We start from the raw sequence: 14,458 nt of genomic DNA, 5'->3' as shown, positions 1-14,458 counted from the left end.
GGGAGGGATCAAGGGGTCCGACAGAGCTGCTGGTCTTGAGGCCTTTGGCGGGGGAGGGGGGGGGGTTCGGCCGTGGAAGCTGACCACGCTGGCCCCGGGACTCCCGGGGCCGCTGCTGCTTGGAGCGTGGGGCGTGAGTTGGAGTGACACGGAGGGGCAGATCCGAGCGTTTCCCTCTAACGAAGCCTGACACTCTCTGCCGGTCTCCCCTCTAGGACAGTCGCTTCCATGCGTCCTGGAGCGCAGGGGCCCCGGGGGACGCAGACCCGGAGCCAGCTGTGGACGGAGCAGGACGAAGGCAAGTGCTGAAGTCCCGGCGCCCGGACCTGAGGGGATTGCGGCCCTCCGGGAGGAGTGCTTCGGGGAAGGGAGCTCTGTCCCCAAGCTTCCGTCACAGGCAGCTCTTCTACGGTTGTTTCCTTCCTGACCCCAGTCTGGCTTCCTCCTGGCCCTTTAGCGCTCGGGTGCTTTCAGACGGACTCTGTGTGTGTAGGTCCCGGGATTCTTCTGGTCGCAAGCAACAGAAAGCCGGCCCACATCAGATCTGACGCCTGGGATGTTGACCGGCTTGTTGGAACCGTCTTCCTGCTCCTCTCTGCCTTTTTTTCAGGCCAGCGTGGTGCCGAGCCTGCTTCCAGCCAGCCAGCCCTACGACTGACATCCGTTGACCCGACCGGGGTCAAGGGTGGGTGGAGGGTAGAGCTGTTGCTGGCCCGAAGGGAAGTGACGTGGTTGAGACCAGGAGAATGACAGGCGGAGGCTGGCAGGAAAGCCGGGGAGGGGGGGCTCTCATCCCTGTGGGAGGGGAGTCCGCCTGGAGAGTTCTGAGCTGTCTGCTGCCATCAGTGTCAAGGCGGTAGAGGAGGAGAGGGTCCTCTCCCGAGAAGCATCCCTCGGCCCAAGCCCTGCCCAGCCCTCTAGGAGCTCCTGCTCTTGGCTCCCCACCTCCCGCCCCGGGGAGGGTTCACCCACTTTTGGTAGCGGCTGAGGTAGGGGCCCACTCAGAGCCTAGCTCGCCTTCCCAGTGTGCGGATGGCCCTAGCCCATCCCGGGGAGGGAAGCTGTCAGTCAGCACCTGCCCCCGGTGAACGGGAAGGAGCAGTGCGCTGAGCGTCCGTGAGAACCCCGGCAGGGTGATGCGGAGGGAGCCGTGGGCGAGGCCGTTGTAGCAGGGCCTGGCGACCTCTCCGAGCCACCACACTCCAGAAAGGTCTCAGCACAGGTGTGCCCACTCCTTCAGCTAGAGGGAGTCTGTCAGTGGGGGTCTGAGCCCCCGCCTGGGAGACCCCAGGGCCCTCTGAGGGTTTTCTTCCTTGTGTGGAAGCCCCTTCCAGTGGTGGTGGTGTTTGGGGCAGGGCTAGGGCCAAGGGTAAGGGCCTAGGACCCGAGCCGTGGGCAAGGCTAGATGGTGGGCTGGGTGCTGAGAGGTCGGCTCCAGTGCCAGCCCCCGGAGTTAAGGGGGCACCCTTGTCTTGGCACTTTTTATTTGGGAGGCGATCGGAGCCCTTTATGAAGCCCGCGTGGCTCTTTCTCCTTAACTCAGAGCGTGTGGGGGGCTGTGGGATTGAACGCCTCGCCTGGAGGCCGGCAGGCAGTGCAGCTGCGGATCATTGCCTACACTTGGGGTCTGGCCCGCCCCCTCCCGGACCAGCAAGAGGAAGCTGCTGTCGCGATGGAGAAGTTGGAGAGGGTTAGCATGAGGGCCGGCGCAGCCGCAGACTAGGGCGGTGTCGGTCCTGCGCTCGGGCCGGAGCTGGGAGGCAGCTCAAGGAGCCCCGAGAAGGCACAGGCTCCAGCCTCCTGAGCCACCAGCTTCCCCGTCAGTTCTCACGGCCGGTTCTCACCTCTGCGGCCTGCGTGGCCCGGGCGGTGTGTAGCCATGTGGGTCTTCAGCACCCAGCCCTGAGCACGAGGGTCCCCGGTCGGGATGCATGTGCGCTGTGGGGCCGCGTTTGGAGGCGAGAACCGGACGGTGCCCACCCCGGCTCCGTGGCCCACAGCCCCGGCGGCCCAGGAGTCGAGGGCTGGGAGCGGGAGGAATAAAAGTGCGTGTCTGCATCAGCTTATTTTAGGCGCGTTACATAAGCGGCTCCATCTCGGCGTCACGGAGGGAGGGTCTCAGATTTAATTGCAGGACGACAGCCTTTGCTTCTCAAGCAAGCTGTTCTCCTGGCAGGCACAAGGATTGGTGAGTTTTTGCTGAACAGAAGGAGAGCTTTCTGAGGTGGCTGCCCAGCAGAACTTCGAAGGGCCTTCACCTCTGCGCCCCTTTCTGCCTGACCCGGTGTCTGCTGAGCTTGGCCGAAGGGGTGGCCGTTCGGCTCCGACCACAGGGACGCGCGTGCTTGCTGGGCAAGGGGCCGCTCCTCTCCCTCCGCCCTCCTCCGGCTCTCAGAGAAGGAGCCGCCAATCCAGGCTCCTCCTCCTCTTCTCCTTCGTGGATTAAAGCTCTTAGAATGGGTAACCAGAAGGTTCCAGGGCCCGAGGGACGGGTGTACCTATCAGACCTCGCCTTTCCCATCCGCCCTGGCTTGCCCTACTGACCGCGTCCACACCGGGCGCCGCGGCTGACCGGCCTGGGCCAGGGTTCTGGCACAGCCGTCTGATTGTGTCCGGAGGACTGTGTTCTGGGCCCCGGCCACGCCCACGTTCTCCGTGACCGTCCGCTGCATCAGCAAGAAAGCTCCCAGGTCTGGGGGACTCCTGGGGGACTCCTGCCTCCTGCCAGCAGGAAGGTCACCTCTGCAGCCTCTGCACAAGAGGACAGCCGCATTTCCTGCTTCCGGTGAGGCCTGGCGTCACCGGCACAGTCTACTCCCCCGGCCTCCGTGGGCCGCACCCTGGGGGGAGACGGGCAGAGCCTGGGGAGACTGGAGGGGCAAACAGCCAGGGAAACACCGAGAACTGTACCTCCCACGTGACGAGCCCTCAAACGTTTGAGAGATCGTCAGGGGCCCTTAGTCGGACGTGTCTAGCAAGCACCCAGATGCCACGTCAAAGACTCTACATGCAAAACTGCCCTTTAAAAGGGGGTTTCTCCAGAAGACTCCACAGCCCTTCATGTGGGCTGCGCGTGGCCACCGCCTTCCCGCGAGCACGGGAGGCAGGTGAGCTTTTTTTTTTTTTTAAGATTTTATGTATTTATTGGACAGACAGAGATCACAAGCCGGCAGAGAGGCAGGTAGAGAGAGAGAGGGAAGCAGGCTCCCCGCTGAGCAGAGAGCCCGATGCGGGGCTCGATCCCGGGACCCTGAGACCGTGGCCTGGGCGGGCGAGCTTTGCTGGGAGACGCTGACAAGCACTGTGCAGCCAGGGCCGCAGCTCGTCTCCGTGACCCCGTGTGGCCCCGGCGTGAGAGAAGACCCTTCAGCTCCGTGGTCTTCCTCCCAGAACCTCACCCCAGTGTAATCTCCATAGAAACATCCCACAATCCCCACGGAGGGATGGCCCCAGAGCCTCCCTCCCCCCCAAGTTGCCAGCCCCCCCCAAAACCAGAGGCGTGAGAGACGGCTCGGCCCAGAGGAGCCTGGGGAGGCATGACGCTCGGGGCGGAGAGGGAGTGACGGGAAAACCAAGGACACCTGAGCAGAGTGGACTTCGGCTACCGACAGTGAGCCAGGCGGGTTCCTGGTCTGGCCCGGGCAGCGCCGCGCCGGCGGGAGGTGGTGACGACGGACCACGTGGAGTGGACCTTCCTGATGACTGTTTATGTTGAAAACTGCCCAGAAATGAAAAGTGTATTCAGGGGGGCACCAGCCTCTATGTGGCCTGCAGCCCCCGAACCCTGTGCCCCCTGAACCCCGCTTCTGTGGGGCCAGTGGGTGGAGCCGTCGCCCCGTCCCTACAGAGGCCATCCTGGCCCGGGTCTGTGGACGGCGGCGCAGCTCCGTGCGGAGGGTGGCCCCGGTGTGAGGCCGCCAGTGGTCAGCGAGGGCAGGACAGGGTGGCCACTGTCCTGCTGCCCAGGGGAAGGCTGTCTCCCTTCTGCGCCCGGCTGGGTACTCACGTTTGCACTTTCCTCAAAACCTGCTTGTCTTCGACCCGAACGCAGCTTGAAGGCTTTCTCCTCTGTAGTCAGCATGTGGCCCTAGACGGGGCCGCTTCAGCCCGGGCCCGGAGGGGTCTGTGCTCAGGGAGACAGACGTGGGAGCACGGGGTGTGCGTGGGGCGGGGGGTCTGAGCGGAGCCCCGCCTGGGCAGGGCCCCCGTCTCTGCGGTCTCCGGGGCGGGGAGCGCGCTCAGCTGTCCCACACGGAGGAAAACCGAGGGGCACCGGACAGGCTCAGGAGTGGCGTCCAGCCCGCCGTCCGGCCTGTAGTTGCGGGGCTGCGGTGTCAGCCCTCCTAGCCAGGCAGCCTAGAATGTTCCCCCAGCTTTCCCGCTGGCCAGGCCTGCGGGAGGGCCGGAGGGGGCTCCCCTCGGTGGAGGAGGCAGAGGTGCTGGCCGCCCGGCAGGGCTGGGTGGGAGAGGTTCCCCAGCAACCAGCCCCCTTACATAAGCGCCTCGGCGTGACTCTAGGGGCCGTGGGAGGCGGCGCGGGGGTGAGCACCGGGGCGCGAAGAGTCTCGACTTTCTCTCGGGGGCTCCTCCCCACTCTGCATGTCGGCGTCATCCCGCGTCGGCTCGGGCACCCACCTGCCCATCGGAAGGCGGGAGCTGACATGGCAGATTGAAACAGTCGGGTCCCGGGGCCTCCCTGTGGGGCGCAGGGCAGGCCGGGCGGGCTGCTCTCGGGCGCCCCGGGGCCCCCTCTGTGCAGGGTCGGGTGCGGAGGGGCCCTCGGGGAACTGGTGAGGCCCCAGGGAGCACTGCCACGTGGTGACCCAGGGAGGGTCGGGAAGGTGCGGCTGCCGGGCGCTCGCTGCCCTCCTGCCCGACACGCCATCTGACAGTCCTTCTCTGCGTCTCGACGGACCTGAGCGGCCCGCGGGGCAGGGAAGGGTGGTTTGGAGCAGGGGGAGGGGACACGTTCCCTAGAGTCGGGGCTCGGGGGCCGCCCTGGAAAGCGGGGCCTGGCCTGTCCCGGCGGCCTTCCCCGTCGAGGTGGCCCCCAGCCCGGGGCGCCGCCAGGAGCCCGCAGACGGCACTGCGTGGCGCACGCAGATGGCTCCCCTGCCCGGGGCCGCTGCTTCTAATTTCAGCTGCTGGAGGCTCTGCTCACTCTTTTTTTTTTATTCCATGTTTATTTAAAGCCGGGTTTTAAAATGCTGTCTTCAGCCCTGAGATCTTGTTCTTCTCCTAGCAGGTCTGACAGCCCCGGGGGAGCACCGAGGCCCACTTGGCCTGGGCTGCGGGTGGCCTCCGGGGGTGCAGGGCGGCCACGCTGTCCCGCATAGTCATGGACGTCTGCCAAGACTGGCCTGCACGTCCCTGGCTACCACTGCGGGCTCCGTGTCGTCTCCGTCGGCGGGGCTCCTCCTGCAGGGGCCTCTCTTGGGCCAGGTGTGTCCCCTGGATGTGGCCCCGGGGCCAGGGGGCAGCTCCTCCCTGGTGAGGCAGCACCAGCTTCTGCCCTTCCTGGCACTCAGCAGCACCCCACCCCCCAATGTGGTTGGGAACCAGGGACGTCCGGAGGGCACGCTCGCTGTGTGGACGTGACGCTGGGCCAGCGTGACAGCCATCCGTGTGTGCACATGCCGGACGGCGGGAGGAGCCACAGGCCCCGTCCGAGTGGGTGACCGGTGCTCCAGAGGCGTGAGGTCCTGTCCCCTTGAGTCCCATATGAGTACAGTTGGCCTCTGCCGCCGCTCACCCGGAATGTGCTGGGATAACCAAGATAGAACCGGCCAGGCAGAGAGCAGAGCGGGCTGAGGGGGCCAGGCTCAGTACCGGGCACCAAGGCGTGTGCAGGTGGACACCCGTGGGGGACAGAGGGCATTGGGCTACGAGCTCCTGGAGCAAATGGTAGGGAATTCTGGGAAGAGAGGCCTGGGGTCTTGGGGAGAGTGACAACCCTAATCCAGGTCCCCAGAGCAGCCAGACCAAGAAGCCAAAGAAACACGGGCGTTTGGCAGGGGCTGGGTGGGCAGCAGGCCTGGGACGTTGGGCCAGCCCCTTCTGCGGTCCCTCCAGGACAAAGGCTGCCCCTGGGCCTGGCGTCTCAAGGGAGCCGGGCCACCGCCACACTTCCAGATCTCCAAGAAGTGTGGAGTTTCAGCTGCTTCCCTGCCAGGTATGGTCGGAAGGTGACGTGGCTGAGAAAAATCCTATTGGTGTCTAGCTCGGGATGTGATTTACTCCACCAGGCTTTTCTCTCTCTCTCTCTCTCTCTCTCTCTCAAAACGGGGAAGAAGCAGACATCTGTAGAGAAGCTCCGGGAGACTCTGCTGTCGCCTCGGTGTCCGTGTGCAAAGAACACTCCCTCTGTGGGAACCACTTAAACAGCGGGGGGGGGGGGGGGGACGGGGACATTTAACCCTCAGGCCGACCATGTGGCCTTGCAGAGTGTCGCTCTGTGGGGACAGAAGTGAGGCCCCAGGGGAGGTCTGGCAGCTCGGCTCCTAATTCACACCCAGATTCCGGACTCTCGGCGCCCCAGGCACCCGCAGTCCTTTGTGCGGCCTGGGGCTGGTGTGCTGGGCTCAGCCGTCATTTCCCGCATTCTTGGGCTCGCAGATTTCCCTCTGGGAACGTTAGTGACCCTGATTCTGCTTCTGGAGGTAAGAGCCAAGACTCTTCCCACAGGGACACGGGCTCCTGGTTGGAGAGCCGAGGTGGGCTTTCAGGGCAGCATGGCTGGAAAGTTGAGCTGGTCATTTGCGGCGGTGGGGACAGGTCTGGTCGATTGGGAGTGTCCGTCCTGGACACGCCTGCGGGGGCTTTACTGGCCGTGCGCCTGCCCATCTTCTGAGGGAGGTTCGGAGGCCGAGGCGGCAAGTGCGTTTGAGTTTGTGGTAAGCTCCGCCCGCAGGAGCAGGGTCCCCGCACCCCGGCTTCGGGTCTGCAGAGAGGATGCAGGACACTGGCCTGGGCCAGGGGGCAGGGACTCCGCTTCGGGGAGCCTTCACTGCCACCTGGTGGATGGCCCAGAAGGGTGATGTGGGCCCGTGGCAGGTGCAGAGAGGGGTGGCCCCGGGCAGGGCCAGGTCTGGAAGGTGCAGAGCATCCTCGAGGCCAGCCCGGTGGACAAGGCTGCAGGAGACGGTGGGATGGTGACAGGGATGGGGCAGCCACGGGCTCCGGGCGTGGCTGTCCTGGTGCTTGTCCTTGGATCTGGGCGGTCGGCAGGTGGCTGCAGGGCTGGGTCTGAGGGCCGAGAGATTCTTCCATGATGTTCGACCTCCCGGAGCCTGTTCTGGGGCGCGGCGAGGAAGGAAAGGTCCTACGTGTGCGAGAGGAGGCTCAGCGTGGCGCAGACATGGGCTGGAGACTGCGGGGGGGTACCCCTGCCCCAGCAGCCCTGGCTGTGCCCCGAACCAGCGGGCCGCGATCTGCGACACCTTGTTTAAGATGGAGGCGGAAGCCCCGTAACAGAGCAAACATATTTTAAAGTATGCGGCTCCGTCCCCGTGAGACCCCTCTAGGGTGTTCACGGGGCTCCACGTCTCCTCGGTCCAGTCCCGGAGCCGTGTCAGCCGCGCAGAGGGCGCCCCCCCCGCCCCTGCCCGCTCCGCTCGCCCCGGCAGCCTGTGCTCCCCGTGGCCGCGGCGCCCCACACAGTGGACCTTCCACGTCGGGCTCCTTTCTTGGGGTCCGCCCGAGCGGCAGCTCCTTGCACCTACAGCGCATGGGGGCCCTGCGCGCTTGTCCGTCTGCAGCGGCCCGGGGAGGGGCTGCGCCTCCCGGGGGACCGGGGGCCACAGGGCCGCCGCATTCCTGCGTGCGCGCCGGTTCTCGGTCCCCGGCGGGTGTCTCTGGGGGTGGGGCTGCTGGGTCATGTGGTGCCCCCGTGTTTGGTTGTTTCTCCTCGTGCCGCGTGTCCCCCCCAGCACTGCGCGAGGCTCGGACTTCACCGCCTCCTCGCCAGCCCGTGCTCTTTGCTGTTTGGTTCTGGCCATCCTGGTGGACGGAAGGTGGCGTCTCCGTGTGGTTTCGGTTTGCGTTTCCCTGAAGCCGCGTGACAGTGGGGACCTTGGCGTATGTGTGGCACTTTTCTTGGAGGAGCCAGATTTCTCCGGAATTTCGTGGCTTTATTTCCGAAGTCCACCAGCAAGTGAGCCCCGGAGGCCAGACGGCCGCTCTCAGAGGCTTTTGACCCAAACTCGGCCCCATCCCCCCAGCTAACGGAGGGACCCCCTGGACCCGGTTCAGCTGTGTCCTGCAGCCCAGGCAGGACCCCAGAAGCAGCAAGGACCATGGGCCACTCTGTGAGCTGAGCATTCCTGGGTGCCTTCCAGTTGGAGCCCCCGGGCCTGAAGACAGTCCAGCTGTCCGGCCTCTCCGGTGTGTGTGAGGCCCTGCAGAGCCCCCTCGCCCCCCGCCCTGCCCGGTGCTCTCGGGGAAGACACAGGGCAGCCGCCGTCAGACACGCAGAGTGAATGGAAGGGCTGACCTACTGCCCACGGACGCCGCGGGTGGGAGCCCAGACCATCTGCGGCCCTGGCAGGACCAGGCTGCCAGGTGGTGGCCAGGAGCCGGGGAGCCGGGCTCCAGCAGCCTGCCCGAGGCCGCTCACCGCCAGCCCCTGGGACAGCCTTGTCACACGGAGGCCGGGACCGGGGCGGGGTTCCCTCTGTATCGAGGGGGCCTGCCGGAAGCTTCCTCGCCGCACCCCCACCGAGAGCTGCTGGCATCGAAGGGTCGTGAACCAGATTTTCTGAAAGCGACGCTCCCGGATGCTCCCCCAGGGCGAGCTCTGTACCTTGTCGTTCTTCCTGGTTTGGAGCCGGAGCCCCGGCCTGTCCCCTGCTTCTCTGTCCTGGGTGTGGCGAGTCTGCGGGAGCCCCGGCCTGTCCCCTGCTTCTCTGTCCTGGGTGTGGCGAGTCTGCGGGAGCCCCGGCCTGTCCCCTGCTTCTCTGTCCTGGGTGTGGCGAGTCTGCGGGAGCCCCGGCCTGTCCCCTGCTTCTCTGTCCTGGGTGTGGCGAGTCTGCGGGAGCCCCGGCCTGTCCCCTGCTTCTCTGTCCTGGGTGTGGCGAGTCTGCGGGAGCCCCGGCCTGTCCCCTGCTTCTCTGTCCTGGGTGTGGCGAGTCTGCGGGAGCCCCGGCCTGTCCCCTGCTTCTCTGTCCTGGGTGTGGCGAGTCTGCGGGAGCCCCGGCCTGTCCCCTGCTTCTCTGTCCTGGGTGTGGCGAGTCTGCGGGAGCCCCGGCCTGTCCCCTGCTTCTCTGTCCTGGGTGTGGCGAGTCTGCGGGAGCCCCGGCCTGTCCCCGGCTTCTCTGTCCTGGGTGTGGCGAGTCTGCGGGAGCCCCGGCCTGTCCCCGGCTTCTCTGTCCTGGGTGTGGCGAGTCTGCGGGAGCCCCGGCCTGTCCCCGGCTTCTCTGTCCTGGGTGTGGCGAGTCTGCGGGAGCCCCGGCCTGTCCCCGGCTTCTCTGTCCTGGGTGTGGCGAGTCTGCGGGAGCCCCGGCCTGTCCCCGGCTTCTCTGTCCTGGGTGTGGCGAGTCTGCGGGAGCCCCGGCCTGTCCCCGGCTTCTCTGTCCTGGGTGTGGCGAGTCTGCGGGAGCCCCGGCCTGTCCCCGGCTTCTCTGTCCTGGGTGTGGCGAGTCTGCGGGAGCCCCGGCCTGTCCCCGGCTTCTCTGTCCTGGGTGTGGCGAGTCTGCGGGAGCCCCGGCCTGTCCCCGGCTTCTCTGTCCTGGGTGTGGCGAGTCTGCGGGAGCCCCGGCCTGTCCCCGGCTTCTCTGTCCTGGGTGTGGCGAGTCTGCGGGAGCCCCGGCCTGTCCCCGGCTTCTCTGTCCTGGGTGTGGCGAGTCTGCGGGAGCCCCGGCCTGTCCCCGGCTTCTCTGTCCTGGGAGTGGCGAGTCTGCGGGAGCCCCGGCCTGTCCCCGGCTTCTCTGTCCTGGGTGTGGCGCGTCTGCGGGAGCCCCGGCCTGTCCCCTGCTTCTCTGTCCTGGGTGTGGCGCGTCTGCGGGAGCCCCGGCCTGTCCCCTGCTTCTCTGTCCTGGGTGTGGCGAGTCTGCGGGAGCCCCGGCCTGTCCCCTGCTTCTCTGTCCTGGGTGTGGCGAGTCTGTTTCCCGAGGCTAAAATTCTGATTTGTTTCCAGGGTTCGTTGCTAGTAAACAAGCACGTGTGGGACTCCGTGCAGTGGCCTGGTAGCCCGCGAGCTCACGAAACCTGCTGGGGAGGTCTCGCAGGCCTCCTGTACGTTCCTGCGGCGTGTTCTGTGTTCACAGCCGTTGCCACAACTCAGCGCTTTCCTTCCTTCCCAACACGTGTGCTTCCGAGTTCTCTCCTGCTGCTGCCGGGCCTCTGGGGGACACGGAGTAGGCGCCGTCAGAGCAGTCCCCGCGCCTGGTTCCCCATCTCGCGGGGGAAGGGCTTCCAGCCTTGGCCAGCGAGCCTGCTGTTAGCCGTCGGGTTTGCGGACGGCTTTTATAGAAAAGTTCCCTTTCTCCCTAGTTTGATAGGTTTTTGTTTTTGTTTTTTAATGACAGATGTGGGATTTAGTCAAATGTTTTTCTTGCATCTGCCGAGGAGGTCTTCGTCAGCCCGCCTCTTCCCGTCCGCCGATACGGAGTCACACCGACCGATGTCCGCGCGCTGAGCTCACCGGACGTTTCGGGCGTAAACCCCGCGGGATTCATCCCAGCACCGTCACGCCGGGATCAGAACCCGTTCTTACACACTCCTGGCTCGCCTGGCTCCTATCATGCCGGATGCGGGCGGAGCTCGCGGGGCAGCGCTCCAGCGGCGGCTTTCCCTGAGCTCCGGCGGAGGCGCGGGGACGCCTGCCCTCGGCGTCTGGACGGACCCGATGCTCAGCAGACGCGAGCGCGCGGCCCGTGCCCGCAGCCTCGACGAGCTGCCTGGTGTGGGGCTTCCGAGAAGTCTGTCCGTTTCTTCAAGACTGATGAATGTACACGCACAAAACTGGTATTTCCTCAGTGTCCTTCTAATGTGTACAGGGTCTCTGGCCACGGTTCCCTTTCGTTGCTGATGTAGCTGGTGCCTCCCTTCCCCCGTCCCCGGCCGGTCCGGCTCAGGCGCATCACGCTGCCCGAGCTTCCCAAATGACTCTTTGCTGTCAGGGATTTTTTCTTTCACGTTTTTGTTTTCATTGATTTCTGCTATGATCTCCTTTGTTCTCATGATTTTGGATTTAATTTGCCCTTTTTCTAATTAATTAAGGTGAAAGTTTAGCTTATTGATTATTAAGTTCCCTTTAAAAAAAATAAGCGTTTAGTATTATGAATTTCTCTTTGAGAGAAAAGGCGCTATTTCAGCTGCCGTCCACAAACGTTCATGTGTTCATGCTCGTTCCGTTCACAATATTTTCTTACTTCTTTTGGGAATTCCTTTTCCCCTGTAACTGCTTATATCTGTGCATCTTTCCGAGATCGGTCATTGACTTCCAGAGTCATTACATGATGGTCTGATCTCATTTTGTAGGATTTCAGTTTTTCTGTAATTTGTTCAGGTGGACGGCACGGCCCAGCACACGGTGCACATTGGCGTGTGTCCCGCGTCACGTGACGAGGTGTGCTCTGCTGTGGGCGACTTGGTCCGGCCGGTCTGTACCCTGGAGAGGCTGGCTGCGTGTCTAACCTCTGAGAGACGGTCAGTCCTTCGGTTCCGCGGGTTTTGCCTCCGGAGTGTTGAAGTCCTGTGGTTTGGGGGTACGCGCCTTGGGCTGTGATCCCTGCCTTTGTCACTTAAGGTCCCCTGTCTCTGGTGACATGCGTCTTGAAGCCCGCGCTGTCTGGTGCTGACATGACCACGCCAGCTTTCCCGTGATTCGTGTCTCCGAGAGGTATTTTCCCCATCTTTCTCTTTTTTACCTGCCTTTACATTAAAGTGGGTTTCTCTGAGATACCATGATTAGGCTTTTCCGTTTTTATTCCTGTCTGGCAGTGCCTTCACTTGGTGTGTTCGGACCGTTCATGGTTAGTGGAGATGTTAAGAACTGAACTTAGATCTACCCCTCTATCGCTCTGTCTGTGCCTCTGTTTCCCCTTTCCTGCCTTTTCCCGGGGTGTTTGAAAATCCCCTCGTGTCTGGTCGCACGAGGGGGCTCGGCCAGGCGCCCGGCCTCCCGCGTGTGGGATCCGGAGTTAACCAGACGCTCTGCCCCTCCTGTCGCGTCGCCGCTGTGGGCGTCCGCAAGTGTTAGGGTTTTTGCTTTCGACAGTCACACGTGTGTTTAAAAGCCAGATGGACAATGACCTCTTCTGTGGACTCGGACGCGGCCGTGTCTGCTGCCCCTCCCCCGCTCCCGAAGTCCCACGTCCCGTGGCGTCGCTTCCTGGTGGCCCGGAGAGCGTCTCTGGCAGCTCCCCCTGGAGCGCGTCTGTCGCCGCCTCCTGCCCTTCGCCCGGGAGCGTCCCCGACTTTCCTTCCTTCCCAAAGCCTGTCTGGACGACACTGAACTGCGGCCCCACCGCCGTCCGCCGGCGCGCTCCAGACCCTGCTCCCCGGGTTCTGGCCTGTCTGGTGTCCGGTCGCAGCTGCTTGTTCGGATCCTTGTCCTCTGGACGCCTTTCCTTTCCACCCGGAGCCTTCTCGCTTCTTGTTCTTTGCCTTCAACTTTTCACCAGTTTAGTTAGATGTCTGGGCGCGGCTTTCTTTGGATTCACCCCGTTTGGGAGGGGGGTCACTGCAGTTCTTATGTCTGTAAGTCGAAGTCTTTCCTCAGATGTGAGAGATTTTTGGTCCGTCTTTCTCCGTTTCCCGCTACCATGTTTCTCCTCTCTTGGGATTTTTTTTTTTTTTAAGATTTTATTTATTTGACAGAGAGACACAGCGAGAGACGGAACACAAGCAGGGGGAGTGGGAGAGGGAGACGCAGGCTCCCCACCGCGCAGGGGCTCCATCCCAGGACCCTGAGATCATGACTGGAGCCCCCCAGGCGCCCCCGTCCCGGGATTTCCGGAACACAGTGGTGGACCTTCCGGCCTGTCTCACCGGCCCCTGCGGCATGGGTGGCCCCCGCTCTTCTGTCTCCCGGCCAGACCCGGCGAGTCCGGCGGCTGCTCACCGGCTCCCACGGGCTTTCCTGGACACCCCCTCTCTGCGATGGAGCTTGTTAATTTTTTTGACTTTCGGTGTATTTTCTGGTTCTGAAAAATGCATTTTGCTCTCGTGTCTTCTCTGCTCCCCAGCTAAGACTTTCCGTCTGCTTCCAGCTTGTTGAACTTGACCTCCTGGGAGCTAGTTGCTGTCCTTGCTTTCCTGTGCTTGAAAACCCCACCACCTGGATCTGAGCCGGGGTCTGCCGCTGTCTTTCCCCTGGGAAACTGGCACAGACACCAGCTTTGCATGGAGTGACTGCGGGTTGTAAATCCGGCATCCGGGCTGCCGTGTCGACTCTAGGTCGGTCATGATCCTCAAAATGGTTTTTGTCCGGCAGCCTGTCAGCCTGGCTGGCTCAGACCACAGGTTGTGCCGACCTCCAGTGGCCACCATGGGCTTCCAGTGTTCTTGTGCATGTGGAAGGGGCAGCAGGCGTCCCTCCTGAGTCTGTGGCCAGTGAGTGACCGTGGAGAGCTGACACCACCAGAAGCCCCTGTGTTGTCAGGACAATGCCCCACACCCTGCCTCAAGTCCCCCAGTTTTCTCCCTGGGTACAGCAGGGTTTCAGGGAGACTCTATGGGGGTGGCCGTAAGTGGGGAGGGGCACATGCCTCCTCAGGGCAGGGCACACGGGGCCAGGGGACCCCCATCTACAGCGGGCAGCCCCCGTTCCGCAGCTGGGTGCCCAACCCCATCCTGGACGGTGCCCCCCTCCCAATTCCCCATCCCCTGCTTTTAAAACTTTCATGCTGCCTGTACTGGGGACAGACGTGCATCCCACCAAAATGGTCCCAGTGCCCAGTCCTCACCCCACCTTCCTGCCCCACGGCCCCACCGGAAGCCTCTCCCACCTGTTTCCGCAGCCCTCATTGACCTCGGGTAGGATCCCAGCTCTGCCACCAGGGCTCTGAACTCGGCTCTCACTTCTCTGCGGTGTTCTGAGTTCTACGCCCCGATTAGAACGAAGGTGGGTCATGGTCACATAGGTGGTGTTTCAGGACCAGGGTTCAGTGCTGGGTAGCATCAGTGTGAGCTCATCCTAGCTCCCTGCACACTCACGCACACACACGCGCACACACGCACACACGGGAGCTGCAAGCCAGGCAACCTCCAGGGCCAGAGCCTAGGAGGCAGCTCAAGGTCATGCTGGGTTTCAGGGCAGAACTTCCTTAGATGAACGGAATAAACATGTACAAAGAGAAAAGGTGATTAGTTGGCACATGAGGCCTAACTTCTGAGACACTGAGAGAGGACAAAGTTCCCTCCCCAACTTTCCAGCTGTTGCAGATGCGGGGACCCCTTACCCGGGTCAGGACGCCTGGGCTGCTGTCGGATGCTCGCTGGGTTCCCCATGCCCGGG

General features: G+C 63.6%; 2 long non-coding RNA genes across 2 annotated transcripts in view; one reads left to right on the top strand and one right to left on the bottom strand.

Moving 5' to 3' along the window:
* The window catches only part of LOC309850933, a 1,194,231-nt gene that overhangs the window by 487,452 nt on the left and 692,321 nt on the right, over positions 1-14,458 (bottom strand). The window lies entirely within an intron of this gene.
* Positions 10,078-13,155, top strand: LOC309850936. The gene is made up of 2 exons (XR_014304541.1): positions 10,078-11,839; positions 12,820-13,155. It is a non-coding gene; the product is annotated as an uncharacterized lncRNA (long non-coding RNA).

Source organism: Mustela nivalis (genome assembly GCF_964662115.1).
Source record: "Mustela nivalis genome assembly, chromosome: 17".
NCBI classification, from domain to species: domain Eukaryota; kingdom Metazoa; phylum Chordata; class Mammalia; order Carnivora; family Mustelidae; genus Mustela; species Mustela nivalis.
The sequence above is the reverse complement of the archived record's forward strand: the minus strand, read 5'-3'. Positions and strand labels throughout refer to the sequence as shown.